Consider the following 22226-nt stretch of genomic DNA (forward strand, 5'->3'; position numbering starts at 1 on the left):
ACGCATTATGTTAGTAGGAGACAGTAATAAGAAATTCCTGCTGATGAATTGCAATTAGTATTTCAGAAACTTGGGGGCATTAGGAAGGTTATCTGCATTTTCTATAAAATTATACTACACAGACTGGCTGAAATCATAAGAAATGTGGTAACAAGATTCACAAAAAAATATCAACTAGAAAAGAAAGTAATTATCTTCTTTCATAAGTATTTTCCCCAACAGAAAAAAGAGTTAAAAAAATGTTAAACATCCTCTTAACATTCTGTTTTAAACAATGGCACGTATGGGAATTAGGTTCTGTGAGATGTATCCACTTCTATATTGAAGTTAATGGGATGAAAGCTGATGCCAAATTTCCATGTTCTTCCTATCAGAAACTTTTCATATCTCTGACTGTTCTTCAACTCTCTCTGTTTTGATGACAACCATCCAAGTAGGACATGAAAAAAGATACAAGTATCTGCAGGGACGATGTAAAGAGGATGGGGCCAGACTCTTTTCAGTGGTGCCCAGTGACAGGACGAGAAGCAACAGGCACAAACTGAAACACAGGAAGTTCTGTCTGAACATGAAAACTTTTTTACTGTGAGGGTGACTGAGCACTGGAACAGGTTGCCCAGAGAGGCTGTGGAGTCTCCTTCCTTGGAGATACTCAAAAGCCGTTCTGACACAATCCTGGGCAACCAGCTCTAGGTGACCTGCTTGAGCAAGGGGCTTGGACTAGGTGATCTCCAGAAGTCCCTTCCAACCTCAACCATTCTGTGATTCGTGAAAATGCCATTTAAACAGAAGAGAAAAGTTTTTCACTCTTTCACTGGAACAGATCGCTCAGAGAGGCTGTCGTGTCTCCATCCTTAGAGATACTCAAAACCTGATTTGACATTGCCCTGGGAAACCTGCTTTACTGGACCCTGATTTGAGCAGGGGTCTTAGACTACATACTCTGGAGAGGATCTTCCAACTTAATCCATTTTGTGATTCTGTGTATGTCATGCTTCTTCTAAAGATCACATCTCCTGAAATATGAAATCATCCACCATGTAACTCATGAAAAAGAAACACATTCTCCAGAAGTTGCTTTCTTGTTTAACAAAAGATGTAATTAGCTAATATTTTAAAATTAAATTGTTTGTTGGAAAAAAAAACAATGAACGAGTCCTAAACTATGTACTAATTTAGTCTCCTTTTTTGCACAACAGCACTCAAGTACTTTAATATAACGTATATCCTACCTTCATGCTGATAGCAGTTATCAGCCTGGCTGATAGCCTTCCAAAGCACCAAGTCCTCCTACAGTATCCCGAGTTTTTGAAGTATGACTGTATCAAAGAATGTTTACATTACATGAACAGAATGAATGTTGAAAGGGAGTAAAGATGCAATTAAAAGAATAGAGCAATTATTATAGGATATTTACATAAGTATGTATATTTCTTTTTTTGTTATCTTTGCATTTCCTTTCCCTTCAAACTAATGAGTACTAGTTATCTTAAATTTTAGTTGTGTTCTTAATGAAAACATTCCATTTACCCCATTATTCCATGAATTACATTGTTGTGAAAGTTAGGCTCCGTGCTGTCCAGTAAAGTTACTCTGGCCTGACACAGATAAATAAAAAGAGGAGAATCTGATCCCCCAACACTTGCAAATGCTTCAGAACACACAAATATTTTGTAATTTTGAAGGTAGTGGGACAGATAGTCAAGAACTAGGATTTCTCCTCCCCAGCCAGTTGAATTTATCAAACATTATTATTTTTAAAATACTGTTGCTCACAGATCACAAATCGTTATTGACCTGTCCAACTCATTTAAGATATGGAACTGAGCAATTCAGAAAAATAGATACTTAAGCAACAACCGCAGAAGACCACTGACTGTCACCAACCTGATTGTGTAGTGTAATGCTTATTGTAAATTAATAGGTAACAATAACAAGCAGTTTTTTCTGGGTTGAGTGAACTGTCTATGACCCTAGGTTAAAAATGCATTTTAAAAGAGTATGGGTACAGGATGATGCAGATACAAATCACAGCGATCAAATACTTCAAGATTTCAACCCTCGAGTCAGGTAAAACTGGCCTTAAGACTATCAAAGTAAAACGTGAATTTGGGAACCAGTCAAAAAATGAGGAAGTAAACAGACTACATTAGAAAACATAAAAACAACTCCAATTGCACCCAAAAGTGAAGAGGAAGAAGACCTCACCAGCAAACTCATAATCCCCCTGGCAAAGAACTCAGGGTGCTGAGGACTCTGCAGCGCTCCTCCCCATTCTTATTGCAGGACACTGGTACCTGAGGGCCAGAGAAATGTTAGAAAGGTAAATTTAACATCAGAGAAAAAGGAGAAATATTAGGAAGTTTGCTTATTAATGTGTGCATTAATGTGTATATATTGTTGTAACTGGATTAATAATAATAATGGTTTATTGTATTTTTATTAGACCATTAAATCACTGATTATACTAACATGTAACTTCCATAATTATAACTTCTTAGCTCCACTTGTAAGTTGTTCTCCCTTTTTACCCATAACAATATTTTAAGTGTTTTAACACATCAGAGGATAGAATGGTAATAAAAATACCTATCGCTAAAGGAAATGAAACGCTAAAGGAAATGAAAGACTCCAAGAAGTGGAAGGACTTGAATTCCATATTAAAACAGATCCTAGTAGTGTCAGTGGGAACCCTTTCTGTGAGCAAGGTAAGCTTGCTATTTTAATCTAAACACTTTGTATCACATGGTGTGGCACATTGCTTCTTAACCTACGCACCCTCTGTGACTGCATTACTTTCAGGGATTCTTTTGTCCTCATGTGAGACAGGTTGGAGCAGTATCTGTAGTCTGATAACTGCAAAGACAGCAGGAAATGAAAACAGATGAAATCCATCAGATAGCTACATTAGGGATTCTGTGTGAAATCTATTTAATGTTCTAGGCATGTGACTGCAGCTGTGGAGAAAGTCTTGGAGGGCCTAACAACAAACAACTACAAGACACTTTAGAAGGAAGTGCTATTGTTCTGTGCCTACTTTCCCTTTCCTTTGAAATCTAGCTTGGCTTTTACAAGTAGGGCCTGTGCTGGGAAAGAATAGTGATCACTCCACATCCAAAGCAATGAGTAAATCCTCAGGAGAGCTAAGAAACATATGTGAAAGCAATTGCTGTGACTCATTTTGAAAGGTTACAGAATGCATTCCCCTAACACTCTGTCATACTCTATTCTGCTGACTAACATGAAAACAAGTGTGGGACTCAGCTGCTCCCTTTCATACCCTCCCCTCATTCTTTGCCTTATGCTTTCCACCCTCTCTGAGCACATCAAAGCTTTGGAGTTTGAGAGAGCCCTTTGCTTGAGGCAATTGCTGCTAGCAACCTCTCTCCCATGCTCACAACTTGGTAGGACTGTTCGTGTAATATCTTTATTTTGTGTAGAAAATAGTTTCTATATTTTATCTGATGGAAGAGTTCATATTGTAGCTAAATACACACATGAAAAATATTAATTATATTGTAAAAACATCTGTTTGACAACACAGAATACATTTTTTCTGGTCTATGACTGGAAATGTTGAGCAATATCAAGGAATCAGTTATTTTTCTTAGTCTATTCTAGGATTGTCAAAGTAAGACAAAATTCTATGATGTCTGTTATTCTGGAAGAAGACTTCAATCCATTGAATCTATTTACAAGAGGTTATGTCTATCTCTTTTGAGTAGACTCAATAGCCTGTGAAATCCAATGAAGAAATCTTACCACAGATAACTAGAGCCTGTGTAGCACAGTTAAAGAAATGGCAAAACTTCACAAACCTCTAATGTTTTAATGGACTTCGATCTGGAAAAATGATAATCTTTTTGGTTAATTCTTTTTGAAAAAACTGATTGTTCTTAATGGATGTTTAACAACAGTGGACAGTATTTTCTGACAAAGGCAATAGTCTACTAGAAGATTGACTAAGTAGCTATTCACTAGGTAATAGGTAATAAGCATTTATTAAGTCAAAAGGAGACAATTTATGGTAAAAATCATAAAACTGTTGAATTTGACAGTTTTGGTCATTTCTGCATTAGCTATTTCTTTTTCTTAAGTCTTCAAATAGGAAATATCTCTGTATTCCTAGTTTTCCAAGAATTCGGCTTTGTTTAATGCAAAAGAGGCTACAAAATGCAATACCAGGGAAGATACGGACTACAACAGGAGGTGAAATAGTTGACCTTCTACTAATTTCGGTATTTTCCATCTGAAACAGAACACAAAATAAAGATATATTTAGCATTTTAGAACAGAAAAAATATAAAAATGATGAAGTTTCTGAATATGCTAATTACAGGGCAGCAGGTGCCTTACAGTAAAACAGTAAGAAAATTTTATTTAAGACATCTTGAGCAGGTCTGGTTTTCAAACAGTGAATGAATATCAGTCTTTGAAACTGGACATCTTTTCAGCATCTTAGTTGGGCCACCAAACCTAGAGCTTTGAAAGTCACTAATCATTGCTGAAAATGTAAGGTATATATTAGAAAGATTACTCTTGTATCCTCACTGGCTGCTTTAAACAAGAGTTGTTTAGGATCAGCTTACATTTTTCTTATTTACATTATTTAACTTCATGTTCTTTTTTCTCGTACTGATAAAATGTATAATTTTAGGCACATCATTGTGGTGTGATATTATTTTCACAAATGTCATGACATTTGTCCTCCAAGCTGATTTCTATTCTCTTCCCTCATTAGCATTCCTGCCTGGCGACTGTCTGTGCTCTTCTCCTGATTACTGTGCCAATTCATGACACCTGCCCACAGTGACCTTTCTAATGGTTTAGAACATGGAATTCCCCAGGTTTAGGATGATCTCAATACTCAGTTAATGTTGTGTATGGTTGGACAGATGCCCAGATGTTTCATGAGGCTCCATTCTCATTTATAATTTAAAAATATGAACTTATTTTAACAAGTAAATTCATATTTATTCATATTTGGTTCTTTAAAAGACATATGCACAATTAATGCCTTCCAAAGATGTGTAAAGTTCATCCTTTCAAGAACAATTCCCTCGTCGTGACTGAAATCTTCAGCTTTACTACTGATAAAGAGAAAACAGGTATACTGAGGCAGAATTTAATTTTTGGTGTTAATTTTGCCAGTATTAATGTAAGAAGACTTAGCCCCTCAGACTTTTTGAAAGAAAATGTGTAAAACTTTAGAAACTGATTCAATGCTTTCCTCTCTGTAAAAAGTTTCTGAGGAATTACGTTAATATCTTCTGCGTTACCAATTACACAAATATCACATTGATGGATTCAGAAAAAATGGTTAAAATGCATAAAAGTAGGATCACTAGATGTGAAATTATTTTAGATCATTTATGTAATTGATATAAATGGAGTCACTGGCCATCATCCATAATTAAACATGATTTTCATTTTTTAGCAAATTACATTTTTATTGTATAACACCCTCTCTTTCTTTGTCTCATCTTCCTGGTAGTATTTCTTTCTCGAAATTATAAACACCCTTTTTTAACATGGAATTATTTCTGAGTATTCAAAAATAAATCTGATAATGAATTAACATTACTTTTAAAATAGACACTTCTGAAGATATTAAAATGTCATGCTGTCTGGGCTGTACTTTTCCACAAATATTCCTTGTAGTAAAATTACAGGGTTTCCAAGCTCTTCAGCTAGTAACTTTAAATGAAAGTAGGATTCTCCTTACTCTAACTTGTATTTATCCTGTATTTACTCCAATCCTCTATGTTTATCATGTAAACTCACACCTTCAAATACCTTTGCTGCAATGAGATGAATTTTAAGATTATTAGGCATTGATCTGTTAATTCCTATATGTTGTTACCTTTGCATTTCTTTGAAATATGGCCTATCTCACTAGTTTCTAGATATTTTAGCCTTTTTTTCCCTATTGAATACAATATTCTTTATTATTATTTTAGCCTCTACTGAGCCTCTACTAATCCAAAGACCTAAGTTTAAGAAGTGTTTTTGTATGTGTTTTCTGAGAGGAAAATAAAATATGAGCAGGTGATGAAAATAATGTCTGTTCTGAAAGGTATTGATGAATACCAGCTACTTCACATTGAAAGCCCCATGACAAATGTTTTCAGAGAAGGATCAAGCAATCCCTTGGTTAAAGTCAATGAAGCCGAATGATATGTGGGAAATGCCTACTGGGCTCGGTGGAACTACAGCCTCGGTAGCCAAGAGAATACAGTATTCCAACCCAAAATTTGCTGTCCTGCAGTAGTAGTTCTCTCTGCAGTCAATTTTGCATTTAGAGTCTGGAGCTGATTTATATACAGGCTGTTGTTGCAGAGTTTTCAAACAAAATATTCTATATTTGTATTCTTCTTAAGAGTAATTAGAGGTGAACATCTGTGCCCTACACGAATTACGACATTATGAAAGTAACTTCCAAAAATGTGTAAACAGACATGGTAGCTGTAACAGCTTGGTTATCTGTAGCAATATGGTGACCCAGATCTCTGACAAGCTAGATTTGTTTACCTTTCTTCTTCTTGGCATTTGTGTCAAATGATATATAAGGAAGGACATGCAGAAATAAGTGAAACTATAAGTGAAGACACAAAAAAGCACAGTTTCAAATGTATTTAGGTATATGAGGGGGTAGTAGTATCTAATAGATCAGATAAAGTGCTAAGTTATTAAAGAAAAACAACTAAAAACAATGAAAAGGCTAGGTAGGATATATTTGGCCCATTCAGGTTTGTAGTTTGACAGAATGAAAATTTAATAATCACTTATTGAAAGCTTGCTGTTGTAACAGAATGGGTACACTTATGAAGTATGAAACTGGTCACATAATATCCATCTGTATTACCTGGAATCAGGTCTATTATACAATGTTTTTCTAGGGTACTGGATGGGAAGTCATCCAAGTTAGACAGTACTGCATTATAAAGAAAGAGGTCTGTCTCAACATTGCAGTTTTCCAAAGAGGTAAATAAAACTAATTGTGGGCCAAAGAGACTTCATGCCAAGAGTCTGAGCTACTTGTAGACACTTAAAACCAAGAATTCCACCTTTATAGCAGGTGATCTAGGCCCTTGTCCAAATGTGAATTACATAAACAACGCAAAACCAAAATTTCTAATTAGGCTACTTACCTGCAAGTGGCATAAGACTAGACTGGGGAAAAAAATGGATTTGATTTTATGTTGAATACTTGTTGGCAGAGTTGGCAGTGGTATGATATCAGATACCCATCTATGGGGGGCATATTTGTAGTGCAGAATAAAGCTTAGGCACCTAAATTCTGGCTACTAGCAGTAGCCAGATGCAAGTGTCTATATTGGCATTCACAATATCATCCTCAGGAGTGCTGATAAATGCAGGCCTGACAAAGGACACACTGAATAAAGGTTTTGTCTTTTGTGTGAAGTTGAGTGTCTGTTTCAGGCCTGCACCTAACAGCTAGCTAAGCATTTCTAAATGCTTAGGTCATGGTTTTCTTAGGAAAAGGTGATGGCACTCTCTTAACAATATGGGGACTAGGAACAGTTCTTAAGCAAGAAGTGTTAAATCTTAATTCTTAAATCTTGTGACCTGGATTTTAGGATCTTCAGCATTTCTTTCAACATTTAACAGCCACAGCTGTTGTGTTTTTAATGAGTCTGATCCCATGGCTGATGCTAGGAATGATTCAAGGAAGCGAACTGGAGGAAGTCCGCTCTAGAAAACTTCTTTGGTTTCACCCAAAAGATAGATCAGGATCGCATGCCAACATAACACATGTTCTTGGCATAAGTAGAAGGATTTTGTTCATAATCTTGGACTTAGTGGTCATACAGTAAACAGTTTAAATAATTTTATGAGTCTGAATGTAGGCATATAGTATTATTTATACTTTATTTAATCTAACAATTAACAGCCATACAGAAGAGAAATGACAAAGGGCAATCTTTCTGTGAAAGAAGGCTTTCTTAACAAAAGGAAGACTCAGTTAAGCAGCATCTGTAATGTGCAAAAGCCTTTGATTTACACAAGCACTGTAAAATATAATTATAAAACTGAGCCTTGTTTCAAAAAAATGAGCACGAAATATAATTAAATTGTTTCCTAGGATTCAGTTAGTTTTGTTAATAAAAAAATCTGTCCAGTTAGTAGTCTGTATGCACCACATTCCACACAAGACAGAGGGGAAAGCGATATATTAGAGGCACAGTTAGGACAGAAGCTTACATATATAAGAGAAAATTCCTTGGGAGAGAATCGTGCTATTCAATAGCAACTGTGGTTATTCTCTATGTTATCATATTATAATTCATCGGGATTTTCAGCATCAAGGTCTATTGAAATTACTATTCATCAGGAACAGAGAAGTGTCAGAATGCTTTCATACTAGAGTCATACCAAGCCACAAAGAATAGAAGTTGGTGATAAATGTGGTCATTTAACTAAGGAAAAAAATATTCTCTTTGTTCAAAAGGAAAGATGGCAAATCCTGGATTACAAGATATCCCCAGATAATGCTACAGATGTTCAAATTCAAGGTAGAATCCAAGCTACATAATTTAGGCATAAAACTTGTGCCTAAAGTCAAGGTAAGAACTGGGTCATTCAAAATATGAGAGAAAAAGTGCATTAATATAGTGACACATATACAATCTTTTTCAACTTTTAATTAAAGCTTAGCTTTTTGTTCTGAAGAGTGAAGAACTAGTTTTCTTCTTCTTCTTTTCATGACCTGATCATATTCCCAAGAAAATCATTCATTTCAGTGGCAGGGAAATCAAGCCCTCTGTGAACATAAAACTGTGTTGTCTCAGCACTTGCTGTTCACTCTCGACATTTTCCATCTCTGAATCTCTCGCTCTTTTCCTTTCTCTTTTCCTTTGTAACTGTCACTTTCTCCTGGTTGCTAGAGAGCATCTTTTATTTCTATTGAATCAAAACACTTAAATAATAGTACTGGTGTTCTGCTTTCATTTGCAGAGCACTTGTTATATTCTAGCTTTTGATCTCTCAAGATGTTGTATTGGCTTATGTGTACATGATCCTAGCAGTGTAAAGAAAAGCTCAAATCTTTTCCATAATAAGCACAAAGAATATTTGAAAACCCCTATCTCCAAGCACCATTCTGTATGAATCTCTTTCAGTATGTCCGATGCCTCAAAATCAAACGCTCTTCAACACATCCAAAACTGTTGTTCCCCTTTTTCTTTAACCAGATTTTCTTTTTTTTTTCCCTATACTTATTTTACCAAAAATATTCAATGGAGTTGGTCTGCATTAAGTAATCATTTTTGGCTATTTCAAAACAGCATTTTGGGAAAGTAAGCTATTTTTCTGGTAGGAAAAACAAAACAAAAATTGGACCATCCCTTATTATGATACAGAATTTATGTCCCCCTTGCAGAATTAGTCAGACCATAAGATTGGACATGACTGCTGAATAATCTATTTGACATATTTTCTTAATCTTAATTATCAGGATATAGTTCTTTGTTTTATTCATCATTCAATATGAAAAGGTTTCTCCAAATAAAAAATTAATACCCCATTGTGTTTCTTTTTTTTTCTGGGATATTATTTACATAATTTTGGTGCTTCACAAATCTAGATAATATTGTCTGTTTTACAGAAAGAAAATTGAAATGGAAAAGGATTTTCTATGTGACCACATGTTGGTGCAAGGTAGGAATATGGGTCAGCCATCTCTTACCAGGGCAGATAATTATTTTTTCGTGATACACTTTTAGAGAACAGGGTTTAATTTTTTGTCATGGAACAGCTTGTGTAATCATTTACATTTACAAAATGTGTCTAGAATTCTACCTTTTCAAAACAGTATTTTATATTCTGTGCAAAGGGCAAGACAAAGGAAAAAATCAAGCCCAACATTTTAGCCTGGCAAAGCTTTGAAATATTGCTTCATAAAATTTCAAGCTTCTTTAACTGTTGCTCCACTGAGACATTCATAAACTTACAAGAATACATTCCACAGTCTTTGATAGAGCTACACAGTCTTGACAGTTATTGGAAACCTTCCAAACCAATCTGTAACCTAGGGTAATGAGATTCAAACCTATGGCAAAAGAAGTTAGTTCACTGAAACCTCTCAATAAATCTTCACTGTAAGTGAATATGTGCTTTATTCTCACATTTACCATATTAAGGTCTGTTGCTTTGTCACACTCTGCTGTTCTCTACTTGGAAAGGTTCTTAGTACAGAAGAAATAAAAGAAAATAATGCCAGCTACATAGGCGTTAAATATATTTGCTATGCCCTGAAAGAAGCAGCAGCATAAAATATATTCCAAATGGAGCTAAAATGGGAAGGGCGGGGGAACCTATTTAGACAAGAAACAGCAGAAGCTGAGAAGAGCTCTGCTTCTGTGAATAAGTGGCCATCATTGTGCTGTAAACAGATGCAAAACCTTTCTTGTTGCTACAGATCAAGGAGTGAACCCTGTAGCATGCAAACGACTGAACAAACAGCCGTTTCTCTCAAAGCTCTTAAGTAAAATATTGTCACATAAGTAGTAAAGAAAATGAAGCAGGAATTTGCCTAGAACTTATTGTCACATTATCAGTGGTATGCGGCAGAGCTCTCTTTATGGCACAGCATGATCCAACAGCAAATTGCACTTCTTGTGCATGGGTAGTGAAATTGATTTCAAAGGAAGACTGAGATATAAGTAAAGGAACTTCTATAAGTTTTCCTAAAATACCATTTTGCAAACTGTATAAGCATCCAGAATAGAGATGCACAATTTGGTCCCAAAGCTGAGAAGATCCAATGAGTGATGCTCAGGGCAAGGGTGTCTGTGCTGCTAAGAGAGAATGAGACTAACAAGCATGATGGAATTTCAGACTAGACAGTGAAGGAAAAAGAAGTGCAGGCAGTAATATGGAAGCTGAAAGACAATAAAGTGTTGCTAAGCTTAGCTGTATCAAACTCCTCTTCCCTAAGTTCTAACATGTCACATGCCTGATGGTCATTTAAAACAGTGTAAGTGTGAATAATTTATAAGTTTTGGTCAAATCTTCTTTAATCTATTAATACTAGATAATGGATGGAGTGGAATGAAAAAGTGAGGGAATCAAAAACAAACCATGAAATAAAGCTGCCTTTCTGAAAATTAAGCTGAAATTTATAAACACCTGAAGTGTGTGATCCTCTGTTGAGCATCTCAAGACCATTTACTAACACCAAGATCAGATCTTTCAAGCACCTAATTGCATCCCTGGGACTACCTGAAGGCACAGGTATTGTTAGACTTCTGGGCACATAATGGATAAACTAAATTGTGGGCTAAATAGGCATGCAGTGAGGAAATTAAACAGATACACTGCTACATAACTTAATTTAGTAGGTCACCATTATATCTAAAGCAATTACCCAGATTGTTTGTTCCTAAAACCAGCTCTGCCAGAACACCTCATACTGACTTTAGAAAGAATCAGGAATATATTTCTTAGGAAAGAAATGTGTTTGGCCTAATAATTTATGTTAAAAGGTCGATACTATTGAAAATTCATTATTTTGTGGGACATAAAATGAAAGTCCAAAATAAAAAGTTCTATTCAACCTTCTAACACAAGACTTAAGATACATTTGCTTAAAATTCTTGTATGTATAAAGCATAGTAACTTTAAAAGAAATGCTAAGAATGTAATTTAGCAAAAATATATTTAGGTAACATTTATAGGGGCGTAGTAGTTTATTATTATTATTATTATTATAACAGACATAATTGTTACCATTTTTTATTTTAACTGAACAAATTGATAATCAAATGCTGAGTATCTATAGCACTAAGTATTTCCATCAGCCACAACTACATAACTCTCATAAACAGCATATTTTATACTGCTTTAAAATTGTTGAGACAGGTTTTTACCTGTTATTTGTCAACATAGCTTTATTGGCTTTGGTGTTGCTATACCAAATTGTGCAAGCAGAAAGTTTGGCCAGTAAAGTTTTATCTGGCATGTAATCCTACATTTGTTTTTCTGCAAAGCTTGTTAGCTTTTCTTTTATCACCTCTGACAGATGAAGGTTTTCGTTCCCCAATCATTATGAAATCCTTTCCTACGCCTGCAAACAGTTTTGCTTTCTCTCAGAAAGAGCACAGCTGTCTTAGTGTTTGATTACAGTTTCCCAAACTTTCTACTGTTTTGTTGCTGTCTTCTGAATTCTCTGCAATTTGTAATCTTTTTTTTCAGCACTTTAAAATGTGATGTGCAAAATAAAAACTAGCATTCCTCCTGAAGAGAAACTAATCATAACCCAAGCAAAACAGTTACTACTTATGGGTGTGAAGCCATTCATTTTACTGAAAACAGCTGATGAATTTGGTATTATTACAAATGAATCACAAAATGTAAAGGTAAAGAGCTCACTCATTCTCATTTGCTTATATGGTACTATAAATTCACTGGTAAACTCTACATATGATCTCTTTCACCAAAGTCTTTATTAATACGTGTATAAACATTTAACCGTTGAGTAATTACCACATAATCTATGTTTTACACTTAAAATCTTGTATGAAATTTCAGTGAGAAACAATTTAAAAAGAAAGTCAATACCATTATCTCCATTTAATTTCATATAGTAGTAATCACAGAATTTTCAGATTTGTTCTTTAGATACAGATTTGATATAAAATTGCCAGTTGTGGTGAAATTTCTACTAGCAGAAGTTTGAGAGCAAGAACAGATTTAACATATGGCTATGCTTCATATCATAAATCTCATGCTTCATATTTCCTGTGGATCATTTCTCTGCAGTTCAACTTCCTCAGTACTTCTGACATATAATTACTATCTGCCCTGCTATCTTTGCTTAAATGGATGGAGAGTGATGTAGCATTAAAATATATATCTATATATCAAAGCTTTGAAGTTCTAATGGGAATATTTCCAGACACATAAATTTCTAATAATTATATGCTGATTTAAAGAGGATTATCTGTGGCTACAGAAGAAGTTCAGTTGAAGATAAACAGTTCACATGGTTGTCAGCAAATGGATAAATGACAACCTCTTTGTGTAAAGATAATTTTTAAATAAGATACTCCATTTAGCTGTTTGCTGACTGTCCTGCTGCTGCCACCAGTGAGCATCAAGTAGCTCAGCATCTCCATATCAGCTTTCTAAGTTAAGGTATAATGGATAGCCTAGAAAAAGGCTGTGTTTCTAGTTTCCTAGTCAAATGCACAATGAAGTAATTCTGTTTATAATTTGAGAAACAGGTAAAACACAGAATTATTTGAAATGACATTATATAAAATTGTAGTCATAATGAAGAAAAAAGTTCCACAATTAAGAGATTGCTGAGGACTGAAACAATACTCTGGAAAACAGGATTTAGTAAGAAACTATCTGCATGTGCACTGATAATATAGCTAAAGGTGTTGTATTTCTCACCGTTTTGCTTAACATAACACATTACATCTCTAGCATAATTGAAAAGGGAGTGTACAATTTCTTCTGTCTTCGAGTGTTTGCCTCTGTGGACAGTAACTACAGTACCTCTTGAGATGGTCTGATATCTGACTTCATTAAGATAGTACCAATCATTAATCAGAGCCTTTTTTTTTTCTTCCTTTTCTTCTGTGGTGCTTTCTGACCTCTTTCTGAAAGGGAAACTTTTGATTAACTATTCAGATTTCCCTGGATTATTGGAATTATGTCAGAATTTATGCCACAATCTAATAATAATTTTACAAAACTGATTTATATACTTGTACTTTTGGTGGAAATAGTGAACAAGAAACCGATATCTAATATATTCCAGAACAAATAATCAGCAGCTGTTTTACATAGGCTTAGAGATGAATACAAAACTGTTCAACAGAATTGTCTTGTTGTACTTGTGCACTGCACTTTCTATGGCTAGCAGTTGCCTAATGTCATGTATATATATGTATATACACAAACAATATATATATTTTATATATACTAAGTTCCTAAGGCAACAGTGATGAAATTTAGAGAAATTTGATACAGCTGCTCACATTTTCAAATACTGGGAATTATGCATTCAGTACAATTTATTAATTTGTACAGGAGATGAATAACCTGCCAGACACTTGTTTTCATTTTACTGTTAACATTTTATTTTGGAAGTGTAAAGTAACACTTTTTGCAATGTATGAATATGGAAATGGTTTTCTAATATTAAAAACATGGAGAAATATTTTCAGATGCATACTTTAAAACAAATTCCAATATAATAGTTGCATTCAAATGCAAGATATGTATTTTTCTTTTATTTAGGGTTTTTTTTCCTCTCTCTAAGGCAGAATTTAGTTCACTAATTTCCTATTTCAGTATATTTTCTATTTTAGTACCAGTCAAAGTTAAATATTGACTTTAGTTTATGCCAGAAAATGCAATCTACCTCTTGTAAATATCTTGATATCCATCACAGTCAGTATCAGTTTTAAATATGTTACTTATGGACTTTGAACAGAAATGATATCTCAGCTTTAGCAGTACCATGCAGAACTTCTGTATATATCATTTCATATATATGCCAACAAATAGAAAACTTTGCATCCTAGGATAAATCATGCCTGTTAACTCCCAGTAAGAAAAACATTACAGAGCCTTTACATTAGAGAGCAGAATTTCACTTTTGCAGAATTATTTTTAAGTAGTTTCCATTTGAATATGTTAAAACCTTCCCCAGTCTACTGTAATTGTTGAATAAGATGAGATGATCCACAATAATGAATAATCATAATTAACTAGCCAAGAAGCACGCCTCACTTCACTTTCCTTCTACCATTATCGATGTCCCTATCAGCTCTCTGCACATGGAGACTATTATTGTAGCTGTCATAGAATTAAATGAAATCTATCCAGCAACATCTGGCTCCTCAGTAGAAAATATGAATAATTTCACCAGCTTTCCCCATCTCTGCCTCCTGTATTCTAATTATGATGTAATGGAGGACATCAGCATGCAGTGGACTTGGTGATTAACCCAGGGCAGCTGAGAAATAGGTCTAGTGAGACGAGCAAGGCACTTGGATCAGCTCAATCAATTATCTTTTTTCTCAAGGCTCTTAAATACAGGAGTGACCTTGTGATGGGAAACAGTAAGATACACTTGAACCCATTCAGGAGGTCAGACATTTCACAGTACAGGAGCTAAATGCTTATTTTTCAATTCAGTTATATGAAAAAGGACCATTATGTATATACTTTGCAAGACTTTATTTTGCTAATACAGGTGGAAGTCCTTAGCTTGTTCACTCACTCTTTTGATCTGTTTTAATATGTAGTCTTTCCTCCCTTGTTTGTTTCCTATTCTGATTAAGCATCTGTTTTCAGGTATTGAAGTAATATGGAGAAGAATATGTCAAAATAATGATGAGGAAAAGAAAACCAAGCTAAAAACTGATAAATATTTGTGGCCTTCTGTCCTTGATTTGTAATAAGCATGGACATATTAAAAAAAAAAAAAGAAAATCAGTTTTTAAAATACACACATTTGTACCTCCTCATGTTCCTGAGATTGTGGAGCTTATTTAATTCAGATTGCAGAAACATTCAGTTTCTTGCCTGAAATGTTCATTCAAGCAGTTATCACTGTAGAGCAATTGGACTAATGATCCTCGATTTCTTCTAGTAGCATTGCATGGTGCCTACACTAAACTAAGCAATTCAGTGCAGTCAGACACTCATCCGCATTGTCCTATTTGGCATCATTTACAGTTGCTTTGTGCTATCAAAGCTGTTAGTAAAGAGTGGGGAGTTGTCATCTTAACATAGTTTCTTATGGTATTTATTGTAAAGACAAAATAAGGACTCTTGATCACAGTAAAAACTAAGAGTAAACAAGGAAAGTTCATCAAAATATATTCATTATAAAGGAAGGTGAAATATTTTCACAAGAGAAGTAAAAAAAGTCATGATCCTCAGTGAGTCCTTGGTGTGAAAAAACATTCGACTGCTTCTATCATGAGTAGGGCTCATTCTGCTACCCCAGGGCATAATGTAATCTTTCACTCTAATTATTAGAAGGAAACAAATGTCACAGGCCTTAATAACTTTCTAGTACCAGGTGCTGCTGCAATCAGTATTGGTAATTTAAATATTGAATTATAACTTCAAGTCTTTATAACTATAAGAATTGAACTTGCTTTTTATCTATTTTTTTAATATTGACTTGATTTCTGAACATATTGTTCTTTTTTAAGTTCTTTTTTGTGTCCTGTACTAAAAGGTATCCTGTACTGGAACCAGTTACAATTGTCCAATATTTTAATCTAAATTTTCTTTTTAGGATTTAGATGGGCATAATGAAAATGTCCAGCATTAAAGCCATGCTTTTTCTTTGCTCCTGTATGTCATGAGCTATATACTATTTTTATGTGCTTTGCAGACAGACTAGATCCAGAAATGGACTTAGTTACCTACGAGTGTGGAACTACAACAATATTCTAAGCTCCTGCAAGGAATCTAAAATGCAGTGTAGCTGACAAAATTAAAAATTTTAAAATATAATTCAGTAAACTCACTCACCAGGTACTGACTTAGAGTTACCCAACAGCAATATGCTAAGGACAGGTATATGTTTTTAAATTCTGTCTTCCTCCAGAATGTAGATACATAAGTCCAGGCTACATGCCAGTCTCTTTCTCTTTGTACTCTCTTAGTTGTGAGTGCATTTGAAAGAGTAAAAAAGAAAAAAGAAAAAGACCCTAAAAATTGGTCACTATTAATGAAAGAGCACTTGAACAATGAGATGCATGTTGCATTCAGTTAACAATTCCTTTCAGAAATAGCTGGTGTATATGCATGTAATCAAGCCACCACAGAGATCTGAGCAGACCATGGCTAAAGGTCTTTATTTCATGCTAGTACCTCTTGAGTACAATTAGGTTTGATATTTCCAAGGGCATGAAAAAGTGTGTGAAAAAGTATCTGAGATAAATGGCTATGGACTTCCATAGATGACTATTATCTTCTATATCACTGAAGTTGTTTACATCTAATTCCCTTAGACTCAAGTAAAAACTAGAGTGGTTCAACAAAAGCTGTTGTATCTACTCCATCGTAGACAGAGAATTAGACCATCTGAGCTTTTCCTGATGATATTGTTTAAATCATGGAGAAATAGAGTTCCTGTGGATGTTTATAATATTGCATTACAAAAATGCTTGGCTTTTTTCTTGACAAGAAGTTTCTGTCTGACATCAGGAGTCTATCTGCCTTGGACTGTCATAGTACATTTTCACCAATCTGTGACACAGATCAAAATTATAATTTAGTTTTACCTGAAAAGTTTGAGTTCTTGTTTTCCATCCTATTCATTAAAACAGGCTACCAACATACCTGTTTTATTGCCAAGTTAACATTTGTTGAATAAAATGGGCCTAATAAGTCTCAGACTGCCTACAAGCATATGCATGTGTGAAATTATTTTCTAGAAAATATGCTTCTGGAGTATTCCAGTTATTATAATGTAAGTCTCAAATGGGTTGTCTTAAAAGTTAATTTCAGAATTAAATCACAAAATAAAGGATAGGCAAAAATATAATTTACCATACTCAGAAATGACATCTGAAAATATTCTGGTTTATTAATCCAGGAATCATGCATCCAAAATGATATCACACACATAATTTCAGTTCAAATCTGAGAAGGGGACTTGAATTTTTGAAGGCTGTCATTTTCTGCCTTGTTAATATATGTAATATAATAGGGGATGAATCAGCTAATCACAGCCTGGTATTTCACGTTAAAAAAAAAGCATGGCAAGAAGTTTGCCATGAAGAGACTCTCTGGGAAAAAACAACTAATTTTGTTTTTCTCAGTTCTTGCTAGCTATGCAAGTAAAACCAGCCTCATGTAAATTAATATGAGATTTTAGCTGGGAAATGCACAGCTGGAGTTTGTGGAAAAGCTCTTACACTTATGTCTGATCAGCAATATGGTTTTCTGTTTTGTGATCACAAGTTTTCTCTCTGCCTCATTTTTTAGTGAAAAGCCCTGCTGTTTTCTTCCCACATATAGCAAGTGTTACGTCCCCCTAGGCTATAATATTAAACATCCTGACACACACTTGTTTCAGTTCCCTTGATGGTGCTTTAGACTGAAATGGGTTTATTGGGTTGCCTGCAAGCTTCGGTAACATAATGTCTTTGAGCTTTTTCCACATGCAGTATAATTAACATCTAAATTTTTTAGAGAACAAGTAGCAGGCCAAAAGCAGATAGGTTTTATCCAAAATAATAAAACATTGTTTAAGATTTAATGAAACAGTAGCACCAGTTTCAACACTTCCCTTATTAAATGAACTTTGCTATTTATTCTGCTGAAGAGACTACTATTTTAATAAAGCAGTGATCTTTTCTGGAATGACATTAGTTCCTCAAAAAACTGAAATAGTGTATTTGTTTCAGCTCATATGTTGTTTCTGCCATGTACAGCCTTATTCAACACAATAAAATAAACGTCAGTTGAATTCATCAGGAACAAGAGCTTAGAAAAAAAGCTTTGAGTTGAAAGACACAGAAATATATTTAATTTATTTAAATTAATTTTTAGTATATTTAATATATAAATATATTTTAATATAGTTAAGAAAAGGATGGTGTGTCCCACCCAGCCTCTTATAGTATTATATCATAAGAGGCAAAAGGAGACAAAGATGTAATCTACAAGTGTGGCGTATGACGACACAGACCTGAGGTAGGGTAGTGCAAAAGATCCTTTATTGAAAACACAATGGCTGGTTATATAGCAATCAAGCCCAGCCACTCCTCCAAGTATCTCCTAGGCATTGTGGCATCTTGTGATAGGTAGGAAGACATCTCCTGATCCCTGGCAGGCAGGCAGGCAGGCAGGCCAGCAGGACAGGCCCACCGTAGCTGCTGACATGTAGGCAGGAAGGCACACCGTGACTGCTGGTACGCAGGGAAGACGGCACATCATGGCTGCTGGTACATAGGGAAGAAGGCACATCATGATCACTGGCAACTCACATGCACACATTCTGGCCACAAATCATAGTTACCACATCATTACCTTCTGCTTTAAAGATTCTCTATTGTCTTGCACAGCGTCATTCTATCGTGGTCCCCAACATACAAGCTGTAATGTGAGGCAGATATTATTTAGCCATCTTAGGTGCTATATGTTATCCCTGGTCTTCAATGCTCCTATAGTTCCACAGCTGACCTAGAGTCAGATGAATTATGTCCATGTTTGTGCAATACTGCAGCTATCAGTCAGCACTCTCTAAGGTTGAGTAAAACTCTATTTTGTCTATTGGACTTGGTCCTTTGGCTTACAGTTGGATATAAGTAGTCTAACCAACAGGGAATAGGTAACTTCTGCAAATTTGTTCTTCAGTCTCCTCTCCTTCCCACTCTCCTTCTCCACAGCCACCCAGAAAAGTAATTACCAATGACAGAACTTTTTTCTAGGTCCCACTTGAAGTCCAGAGTGAGCCTTTTTAGCCTGACAAAAGTCCTTCAAACAACACCTGACATTCTTGACACTGGATCTGGACTTCCTATTATTTCCTAAAAAACAAATTCCTAATCTTTTCCCTTTTAACCTAAGCTCTATAAAGCTGCACAAAATAAACAAAGAAACAAAAGCCTAGAGCTCACAAGCTCTTAATTCCTTCCAGTTTTATCTTAACAGAATTCTACATGAGCAATGACCACTCAGTCTCCTGGTGGCTTGAAACCACCACCTACTCTGTTTTGGCTGTGGCGATAAGGATAATTGGCCATTTTAGTAGTAGGCCTCAAGATATCCAGGTGACTTGACGTTATAATAATCAGTCATCTTTCCTTGACCATTCCTGTGTCAATAATTAAATGGATTTAAATATTCCTTTCTCTTCCTAAGAGTCACTTTTACAGTCCCTGTGTGGCACTCAACCCTAAGCTGCTGTTTTGCCCTGCATGTCCCAGAAGCTGGCCAAAACTCTATTGGCATCTGAGGCAGAGGAAGACACAATAACATACCAGATTACTTACCTAAGTGTATGAGGAAGTGCAGAAGAATGTCGAGGAGATAGACGATGGAAGCTAGCCAGACCGTTCTGTGGGAAAAGGAGCATCCACAGGGCATGTTGACCCACAGTCATGCAGTTGAGCCTGTGCCAGGGTGGTGCTGCACCTGGCTTTGAATCGAGAATAACAAGGAGCTCAACATGCTTACTGTGCATGTTTATAGTATATAAAAACTTCATCTAGTGCCTCCACCGGTGTTCCTCACCCTGGACTGACGCTCAGCGGTGCCAGGGATCCCCCGCTCCATTATTGCCTTGATCGGGAAAATGCCGGGGAACCCCCGTTCAAACGCAGAGGTACTAAATGCTCCATATTGACCATCGTATGCCTTGTGTTTGTGTATCCGTCCTTGCTGGGAGTCCTGGCAGTGCCCCCGCCTCACCCTTACACTAAGCAACTATATATGGTGGGTCAAATTAAAAGATTCTTTAGCTTTAACAATTAGTGCAGTATTCAGAACATAAAGCATACCAAAAAGCTGAATCATGGAATATTTGTTCACATATTTTCAATATTGAAATCTGCAAACATTGTAAGACCCTAATATGCAATGGCCAAATTCATCATTTAGAACTGTGCAATTGTTTGATCTTAGAGGTTTTGTCCTAAGGACACTGTGATTAAGATTTTGATCTAATTCTGACTATTGTCAATGGAAACACTTCAATTTTCTTCAATAAGAGTTTGACTGATTTTGAATAAAGAGTTATATTCATTAAATAGAGTTCAGTACTACTAGACAGCACCAGAAGCGTGCATGGCTACTTTGAGGTGAACAAAACAAGTATGTATTCTTCTTGAAAACATTACAATAGTTCAGGTTCAATACCAGTTGCTGGGATCAATACCAATTGCCATCTACAGAATAATTTTATGTACACATGAAATACTTCACAAATTTGTGTCATTAAGCATTCTTAGTAACACTTAGAGGTCCCATCATTTTGGAGAGTTTCTGAAAAACAGCTTTATGGAAGTCAGAGAAAGTGCTCAGAAGTTGAAGCTAGGTACTCTTCAATTTATGGTACAGTGTCAAATTGGCTGAGAGCCCTGAAAAGAAAATAAAAAGGATAGAACATACTCTGAATATTTTAAACCCTAATGTTATATAAAATGAAACCAGTGACAGAGCACACTGAGGTCTTCAGGAATAACTTACAGAACGTGTTTGTATTTGGAACATAGGTGGCTCAGTAGTTTCCAGAGAGCAGACTTTTGGGATCTCTCTGAGTCAGGTATGATATAAACACCGGTAGATTGTTTCTCAATAAGCTTAAAGAGTTAACCAATTTTATACTATCACAGCTTTATCTAGGACCACATTTTCAAAAGGAGGCCACACTTTTACTTCCAAATAAATGATCATGTACTTGTGAAAGTTTCTACTGCTTCTACAGCAGCAACGATAACAGATAGTATCTGCTTATTTGAAGTTTATGTACTGTGTGTTATCTTCCTTTAAAAAGGTACTCACAGTGCACCAGAGAATAAGGTTTCTTTTTTACTTGTGTTGTCTGCTGCACTGAGCCAGTAGCATTCTCCTGAAGGAGGAGGTGATGATTCAGAGAAAGAGCATGTTTAGTGAGAGAAATGCTTGGAGACCTTGGTGAGGAAAGCAGAAGAAAACACACACCAAGCAGGGAGTCTTAGCATAAGCAGACACCAGTACACTTCTGGGAAGAGCAGACACACAGCCAGACCTCCAGTGTAGCTCCAAGACTTAAAAGACTCCATAGAGTTTGCTGTAACCCAAGAAGCCACTAAAGTTTGCTAGATTAAGGTCAAAGATCCTTATTACAAGAATACATGAAACAGGAAGGAGATTTGTTTATAAACTTCTTTACATCTGCTCTGCTCTTACTGAGTTTGCTATGTGGTCTTAGGTTGTGTTTTAATAAAAAATAGCTGTAGAATTTTTTTTGGTTTTGAAGTGAAATCTGTAAGGAAAAGGCACAGAAAGGTCTACTTCAATGATCTGGTCAACTTGGAATCCCACTAATAATGCAACTATTAAAACTTACTCCCTCACAATTTATTAGTTCAAGTGACTTTTATGGGCCTTAGAAATTTTCAAGAATGTGACAGTTTTAACTTTGCAAAATATGAGTTCATTGGATAGGCAAGAAAAAACTTAACACACAAATCAAAAATAGTGTGATCTTACCATTTCCAACAGCAGGCAGTCAG

Source organism: Dromaius novaehollandiae, chromosome 1, assembly GCF_036370855.1.
Source record: "Dromaius novaehollandiae isolate bDroNov1 chromosome 1, bDroNov1.hap1, whole genome shotgun sequence".
Taxonomy (NCBI): domain Eukaryota; kingdom Metazoa; phylum Chordata; class Aves; order Casuariiformes; family Dromaiidae; genus Dromaius; species Dromaius novaehollandiae.